This window comes from Adiantum capillus-veneris, chromosome 7 (assembly GCF_014529385.1).
Source record: "Adiantum capillus-veneris isolate H3 chromosome 7, ASM1452938v2, whole genome shotgun sequence".
Classification (NCBI taxonomy): Eukaryota; Viridiplantae; Streptophyta; class Polypodiopsida; order Polypodiales; family Pteridaceae; genus Adiantum; species Adiantum capillus-veneris.
Window position 1 is genome coordinate 37547760 of NC_140937.1, and position 9305 is coordinate 37557064.

Below are 9305 nucleotides of genomic sequence, written 5' to 3' on the forward strand. Positions count from 1 at the left end.
CGACATCCACTAGTTCATCAGGTAGCTTGTGTTTGTTGCTTGATATTCCAGATTTCATCCTGACATTTCAGGTACTTCCACATGGGATGTATTGTCAGAGATGATGTATGTCTGTTGAGGGTTTGCTGGCTGTGAGTCACGCAGCGAACAACCGCCGCAGCGGTTACAACATATAGTGGGAAATTTTTGGATGTATGACTTTGTGGGAAGTCTATGTACTGTCAGATTTACTGCAGTCTTTGTTGAGGGTCGAGTGAGGTTTTATTGAGCTGGGGGATTCTCGAATGTTGAGATCCTTTCGGTGATACAGGTCTTGGAGTGATCCCTCGAGCACCCTTAGATAGGCAGCTAGGATGTATTGACTGTGAGTTAGATAGTTGGGATTGCATCTTTGCTTTACTGCCGTTGAGGCATTGTCATAGTCTATGCTTATAGGACAGTGATAGGACAGTCAGAGACAGTACAGGTGCAGGACAGGTTTACCCACAGCTTACAGTGTTAGAGAGACAGTGGTTTTTTGAGCTGTTTTTTGGTCTGTTTTTAGTACACCAGAGCCATTTTACAAAGGAGACTCTGCCAAAATTTCTGCAGAATCTGAAGCTTTCTTGGTTCATTTGACAGGTTGATATTGGTTTAGAGGTCAGTTTACAGGGGAAACTCTGCCGAATTTTTCCCAAGAAAGTAAACTACTGTGAAGCGTAGCTATGGCTGGATCACAGGACACTGCTCTTTACAATATCAAGAAGCTGGATGGAACCAATTTCCCATTGTGGAAGAAGCAGATTTGGCACGTGTTGGTACAAAAGAAGCAGATAAAACCTATAAAGCTCAAGGGGATAAAACCAGAAGATATGGACGAAGATGAATGGAGAGAAATGGATGAATTGGCACTTTCTACCATTATGCTGACTTTGGCAGAAAGCGTTTACTTCAATGTAGCAGACGAGATGTCGGCTTATCAAGCATGGTTAAATCTGAGTGATCTTTATGAGAAGCAGAGTGCAGCTTCACAGGTATACTGGCTTAAGAAGCTTGTTGACTTGAAGATGAAAGAAGGGACACCTATGTCCAATCATCTGAATGAATTCAACACAATCTATAGTCAATTGTCAGCTCAAGGTGTCAAGTTTGATGAACCTGTTAGAGCTATGTTCTTGTTGATCACATTGCCGGAAAGTTGGGACACTTTTCGCACAACTTTGAGTAATCCTGCACCTCCAGATGGTTTGAACATAGCAGGTGTAGAAGGAAGTCTGCTTACTGAAGAAACCAATAGAAAGACAATGGACAAAGGCAAAGGAACAGCCTTAGTTGTCAGGGGAAGGACCAAAGAAAAGTACAAAGGTGGAAAGAGGAATCAGTCTCGTAGCAAGTCCCGCAGTGCTAAAGGCAAGAGTGACATAGAATGCTACCATTGTGGCAAGAAGGGTCACATGAAAAGAGACTGCAGAGAATGGAAAGCAGAAAAAGGCAAAGAGAAAGCTGAAGACCATGGTGAGAAGAACAAGTCCTCAGTGAAGATTCAAGAAATAAATGTGACAAACACTGTTGCAGAGGATGACAGTCTAGTGTTAGGAGACATCTACTTCTTGAAGAATACAATGGACTCATCTCTTCTTACAGCATCTGATGGAAATGCACTGAGTGACTGGACTATAGACTCAGGGGCATCACTTCATGTGTCTCCAAACAAGGAGTGGTTTACCTCTTATGTGACCACTAAAGATCATGTTCCGCTAGGCAATGGGCAGATATGTGAGATCTTAGGTGTTAGAGATGTTCAATTGAAGTTTCAGAATGGCTCTTCTTTCACGCTGAAGAATGTGAGACATGTTCCCGCAATTACAAAGAGCTTGATCAGCACAGGTTTACTTGATGATGCTGGCTACGTCACCACTTTTGGACAGAACATGTGGAAGATATCCAAGGGTTCTATGACAGTAGCACATGGAGTAAAGTCTGGAGGACTTTACATGATTTATGTATCAAATGTCTCTAAAAATGTAATCAATGTAACCGAGCAGCCGAACGTTTCTTTGTGGCATAGCCGGTTAGGACATATGTCCAAGAAGGGAATGGAAATCTTGTGTCGTTCTGGTTATTTTCTTGGCTTTTCATTTAATGATTTTGAATTCTGTGAATATTGTCTGTATGGTAAGCAAACACAGTAGCCACATAAGCATAGAAGCAGTAGAAGAGATACATAGTTGGCACTTGTTCATAGTGATTTGTGTGGACCTATGCCTAGCCTATCTCTAGGGGGAGCTTCTTACTTTATGACATTTATAGATGATTACTCGAGGAAAGTATGGTTTTACTTTCTCAAGCACAAGGATGAAGCATTTAGTGTTTTCAAAACGTTTGTGACACTTGTGGAGAATCAGAGTGGCAAGAAGCTTAAATGCTTACGCACTGACAATGGTGGAGAGTATGTTTCAAAGGCCTTTCAGGACTTTTGTGAGTCAAAAGGTATAAAACGTGAACTTACTGCTCCTTACAATCCTCCTCAAAATGGTGTTGCTGAGAGGATGAATAGGACCATACAAGAGAAGGTCAGAAGTATGTTGTCTAATGCACAACTGCCAAATGGGTTTTGGGCTGAAGCTGTATCAACACCTGTTCATCTTGTAAATAGATCTCCTAGCAAGGTTTTGCAGAAGGATTCAGTGCCAGAGATGGTATGGTCAGGCAAAATTCCCTCATACAAGCATCTCAGAGTCTTTGGCTGTGAGGCATATACTCACGTTCCAAAGGAATTTAGGAACAAACTTGAGCCAAAGAGTAGAAAGTGCATCTTTCTAGGCTATGGTAATTCTGGTGAGATGGGGTACAGACTTTGGGATCCCGAATCCAGAAAGGTTGTCCGCAGCAATGATGTTCACTTTAATGAATCCAAATATCATTCTAAACCAGAGAGCGTTGAGGAGATTAGAAGAGTTGTCTTCCAAGAAGATGGACCTGCACATGCAAGACAAAATGTCAGGGCTCAAGAGGAGCAAGGGCAGGATAGAGTGGAACCACAGGTTGTGGCTGAGCCTGAGCCACCTATTGTGCGTAGATCTGGACGTGTCACGCGACCTCCTGATAGGTTTGTTCCATCTATGAACTATGTCATGTTGACTGATTGCAATGAGCCTTCATGTTACAAGGAAGCAGTGCAAATGAAGGACTCCAGGAATTGGCAATTGGCCATGCAGTCAGAGATGACAGCTCTGCATAAAAACAAGACATGGAAGCTAGTTAAATTACCACAGGGCAAAAAGGCTCTACCTTGTAAATGGGTTTACAGGTATAAGATCACCACTCATGATAGTCAGCCAAAGTACAAAGCAAGTCTTGTTGCCAAGGGCTTTAAGCAAGAACAAGGCATTGACTTTGATGAAGTCTTCTCTCCCGTGGTCAAGATGACTACATTGAGATGCTTTCTTGCATTGGTTGCCATATTAGATTTGGTGTTGCACCAAATGGATGTCAAGACAGTGTTCTTGCATGGTGATTTAGATGTGGAAATTTACATGTAGCAGCCAGAAGGGTTTGTTGATAAAGGCAAGGAAGATTGGGTATGCCAGTTGTTAAAGAGTCTTTATGGCTTAAAACAATCACCGAGGGCATGGTACCATAAATTCCACAAGTTTATGCTTTCTCAAGGCTACAAACGTAGTGAGTTCGATCACTGTATATATACAAAGAAGGCTAAGGATGGTAGTTGGCTGATCCTTATTTTGTATGTGGATGACATGTCGATTGCTGGCAAGCACTTGGAAGAAATTTCAGCTTTGAAGTCAAAGATGGAAAAATCGTTTGACATGAAAGACATGGGTGAGGCAATTCATATACTTGGTATGCGCATTGAGAGAGACAGATCAAAGAAGTTGATTTGGTTATCTCAAACAGAGTATATTGACAAGGTTTTGCAACGTTTCAATATGGAGAAGGGAAAGGCACTGAGTGTTCCATTTCCACCATATGTGAAACTTAGCAAACAAGATTGTCCTATGTCTGAAGAAGAACATGCTAAAATGGATAAGATTCCATATGCATCTGCAGTGGGTAGTTTGATGCATGCAATGATTTCTACTCGCCCAGACATTGCATTTGCAGTGGGAGTAGTAAGTCGATACATGTCAAACCCAGGCAAGAAACATTGGGAGGCAGTGAAAGGAATATTGAGATACCTGAAAGCTACAAAGAGTATGCGTATATGCTATGGGAGTCAGGAGCTAAGTGTAAAGGGTTTTATAGACTCAGATTATGCAGGTGACTTAGACAACCGAAGGTCTACGTCAGGGTATGTCTTTACATTGGCTGGTGGAGCAGTATCATCGCGTTCTAGATTACAAGATTGTGTTACTCAGTCTACTACAGAGGTTGAATATGTTGCAGCATCAGAGGCATGCAAAGAATCAATTTGGCTTAATCGACTAGTAATAGATTTAGGAATCAAAGAAGAGATGCATGTGTTATATTGTGATAGTCAAAGTGCTATACAATTGGCTCGCAATCCAGTTTATCACTCAAAGACAAAGCATGTGGATGTGAAGTATCATTTCATCAGGAAAATGCTCGAGGATAAGCAACTTCAGCTTGTCAAAGTTCACACCACAGAAAATCCTGTTGATCTACTTACAAAAAGACTTCCCTCAGAGAGCTTTGCGCATTTTTGCAAGCAGTTAGGTGTAGGGTAGTACATCACTTCTCTACATCTCTTGTATATTAGCTTGTATAGTAGCTTCTCTCACACTTAAAGTACCACATTGGACTTTAAGTGGGAGGTTGTTGGGGTATAAAGCCCAATGTGGTCGCCCAGGTAAGTGGGCGGGCCGCCAGGTATGTACACATATTCTTTTGTAAAAACCTAATAAGAACTCACTATGCTCTACACATTACAGTAGAGGGAGTTCACCATATCGTCATGCTCTTCTTCTCGCACTCTCTCTCGCGTCGCACTTCCTCTCATACTCCTTCAATTCCAACATTGCAAGACCCTCCTAGGTCGTGAATCTCGCTCTTCGGACTTCTTTGCTTGTCCCTTTGGACCTACAGCTTGTGCAAGGTGAATTGACAAGCTGCTTAAAGATTCATTTAACTTCTCAATCACTTCCGCCATTACCTCAGGAAGCTCCCTAGATGTTGATGCTTGTGACTTACCTTTGGGTCTAAGAACTTCTATTGGAACCTCCCCCCTTAAGCACTTGAGTTTCCTATATTTCTCAGCAGCCCTAGTTTCAGCTTCATCAAAGGTAGCAGGTGCACCCGCCTCAACTTTTATCTTAAGGTCAGGAAAGAGTCCGGCTATGAACCTCTCCTTCTTTAGGAACTCTGCACCATCACCAGGGTTAGCAACATTTCTCACCCATACAGCCCAAAGACGTAGAAACTCTTGCTTGTACAAGTAGTAGTCATCTAGGTCTTTTTGCTTATGAGAAACAATGTCTTGCCATAGTTTTTGAGTGTTTTGGGGATCAAAGAAGTATCTCTTGAAATGATTCACAACTTCCGTGTAATTCCCTTTAACTTCCTCCGGCAACGAGTCAAACCAAGTGCTAGCATCTTTCCTAAGGACCACTTCAAACATCTCTACGCGTTCTTGATCAGTTACTATCCTCTTGATACGACAAGACATCTTGAAATTTGCTAAAAATAATTCTGCATCCTCTCCAGGATCTCCAAAGAAAAGAGGATATCCAGACATTTGGCGTTGGCTCTCCATTGAATTGATTTCAAAGTGACAACACGTTTTTGTTTTTCTTTCTTAAAAAGATTTACACAATAATGTTTTCTAAATTGCAATCTATTTCTACAACAAAATAAAAATAGTCACATCAAATGACCTATGATAATCAATAAGAGGTAGGATGACAGGGTTTGGTGACGCCAGAATTTCTCCTACTCTTTGGACACCAAACATGAACACCATACGTTGTTGAAAATGGATTTTTCTACTAATTGCAATGTTTACTCTAATGTGTGGAGTGAAATGGAAGGGGAAAACATCTATTCTTGGGCCATTATCCATTGTCTATGCATGACCTAATGCTTAAAACAAAACAAAAATATAGAGGTCCAAACTAAGGTCGTACCTAATGAGAGGAAAAATAAAAGGATTTACTGAAGCGTTTATCTCGGTCAACCTAAGAGGACCTAAAATTCTATGAATTACTCGCTAAAGTTGCAACTTAGTACTAACAATTATGTGTACCTTTTTCCTTGCAATGGGAATGAAGGGATCATACAAATTCTTGTGATTCATGCAAGCTACTTGATTATGCTAAAGGTTGAGCCTACACAAAACATACACAAGCCGTCCTCAGTGGGGGCACCAATTTGAGGCGGTCCGGGGCAGGCAACAAGAAGAGCGGCCTCTACACACCCTTCAAGGATCCCGTGCTGCTCAATTGGGGCTGGGGCAAGCACAATTAGAGACACAGCCAGAAACCAAACAAGAAAAGGGGCACCACCTAGTTGTAGATGCGAACTAGGACGCACGTGATATCTCCTTGTACTCAAACGCACAAAGAGAGGGGAATGCAAGATATCCACACACACCAAACACAAACATTCACCACGCCAGAGAAAGGTAAAGAGCACAAATCAACTTGAGAAACTCAGTCTTAGCCTTAAAGACTAGATGCACACAAATCTTGATGAGAAATAGAGAGACAACACAAAACTTGACCTTGTTGCCAATACGCAAATTTTCTTAGGGTCATGGGAGCCCTCTCACCGAGCACCCTCTTACAATTGACCTTTTAGGCAAACAATTCAACAAGCCCTCAAACCACCAAGCATGAAATGGCACAACAAACTTCAAGGACAATATACCTTCAACCACCTGATGAGCCAACTTATCAAGTCAATTTGGAGAGAAGAGTCGTAGTTGCAGCATACAATTGCACCCAAAACTATAAATTTTATTTATGCACAAGAGTAGGCTACAAGTGTGATGAAGAGTATGGCATACACTCCACTCCTCTAGATGGCATAACTAACTTCAAGCTTCTCCATGCACCTATGTGTAATGATGGAATAGAGCACTCACAATGCACACACTCTACACAACTATGCTTGAAGAGTGGTGTGTTATGTGTTGAGAATGGTGTGGTGTAGTGTGATCATGTGATGATTTACAAGGGAGAGAAGGGCTCTATTTATAGGTTTTAGAAGCCCCGATTAGGATTAGGCCTAATCAAGTTTATTTGAAGGAATAAAAGATTATGCATATTTTTATTTATTTTTAATGAGGGTGGGTCTCTGTTGTCCTTTGAGTCACATGGATGTGGGCTCAAGGGAAGAGAATTATTGAGGATGAAAGGAGAGAGGATTGAGTGAATAATTTGGGAGTGCCTACTCTAGTAGAGGGTGCATTTTACAATAAGGTTAGTGGTTAGTAGTTAGTATTTATCACTAAACAATATTTACAAAATCATTCACCACATGGTGAGATATATGATGAGAAAAGTTAGAGAAGGGATGAGCTTGTAAAGAGAGGTTGAAGCTTTGGAGAAGTTGACATTCACCTCTTTACAGCACCGGAAGAAGAAGCAGTCAGCATGGCGAAGTAGCGCGTGTCTATGAAGCTATGTTATCTTCAAACCTTGAAAAATTCATGATAAAAGCCTTCATTTGCAGAGGTTATCCTTGGATTTTTGCTGATTTTTTGAAGTTCTTTACAAAGCTGAAGAGAGTATGGTAATATGGACATATATGTAGAGAGAAAGGGGGACACATAGGGTGTAGAAATGGAGGATGAAGGCTATGGAGGTGTGAAAGATGTGGCAATGGTGAAAAAGGTGAATTAGAACATGGGAGTTGCAGGTTTGGGAGTGGGAAGGAGAGGGAGGAGTGTGTATGGAAGAGGGAGTGTGGCTGCATAGCATGGGAAAATTGGGATCCACCAATAAAATCATAGCTCACAGCTCGTAGCTCAAAAAAATATGAAAAAATTTGAGGTAAAAGTTCAGATCACGAGCTACAACTTTTGTTTGTATCACCTTTTCAAATTCGGGGAGCATGTGATCTTTAAAAATTCAGCAAAACGGACTTTTTTTTCCACTACACAAGGTCCTTGTGAGGTCCTTCTTTGGATGATTCTTTTGAATACCTCCAAGAGTGAGCTCCCCATGGTGCATGCATGCATGCCACATACCCTTGACCTTATTTGGTAGATCTATAATTGAAGATATTATTGAGATCATGATATAAGTGAATAGTACAACTAAGAAAATCAAATATTGAGGGGTCTAAAAAAATATGTACATGTCAAATATAAATAATATAGGTGGAAAAATATAAAGGGGTCAAAATAAATCTCTCTCATTATAAGTCTACCATAAAAAGATGAATATTTTTGGTGGTCTAATTTATGAGAGTAATAGAGAATAGATGTAGGAAGGAAAAAATGACAATAGTGAAAAAATATACACATAAATAAACTAGTTTTTTTTATTTTTGTTGGGATGGAGTTACACCAAAAATAAGAGAAGCTTGCATGAAATTATTTTTATATGGAATAAAGAGTATGCAAAATGGTAAGAAAAAATATGGTAATGGTGAGTCAATGTACATAGCACACCATAGGTAGAACTATTTAAATATATATCAAAATATTTATGAAAAATCCTTTTATTTAGATCCTATATACAATGAAATATTTACACACAAATGGGCCATAATATACTTATTTTATTTTTTTATTTTTTTATTTTATTATTTTATTATTATTTTTTTATTTTTTTATTTTTTTATTTTTTTTATTTTTTTTATTTTTTTATTTTTTTATTTTTTTAGGCTCAACTAGCCAAGTGACTAGTTAATTGAGGGTTTTTAAGAAAATATGGAGAAAGTCCCTAACTCACACACGCCTATGTACAGTGAAATGGTAGGGATAACCAAAATGTTTGAGTGATTTGATAGGGTGAGGTAGCTTACTATGGCAATTATGGAAAGCCAAAAAACGGCTATCAATCCTATCTCGCAACAAGGATCTTATGTCCTTGTAATCAATGCAAACATGTTGTGCCATGAACAAGATGCGTTTCTTTTTGCAGCACGTTTGCAAGTTTGGTGAGATTAACCCATCTATTATAGATAAATTTGTTGCCTTGTCGGACTCTGATGTTGGCCAATAATCTCCAATCCTGCAACCTAATAAACGTGTTCACAAACGTTTACTTAAGCAGTATACGTGAGGGCGTAAAATGTAGCAACTTCAAGCTCGGAGGGTGACCATGTAGAGCACTATCAGAAGAGCTACAACAATTGTGGATAGACATAGAAGTGGTGGATATGAGCCAACATGTAAGGCG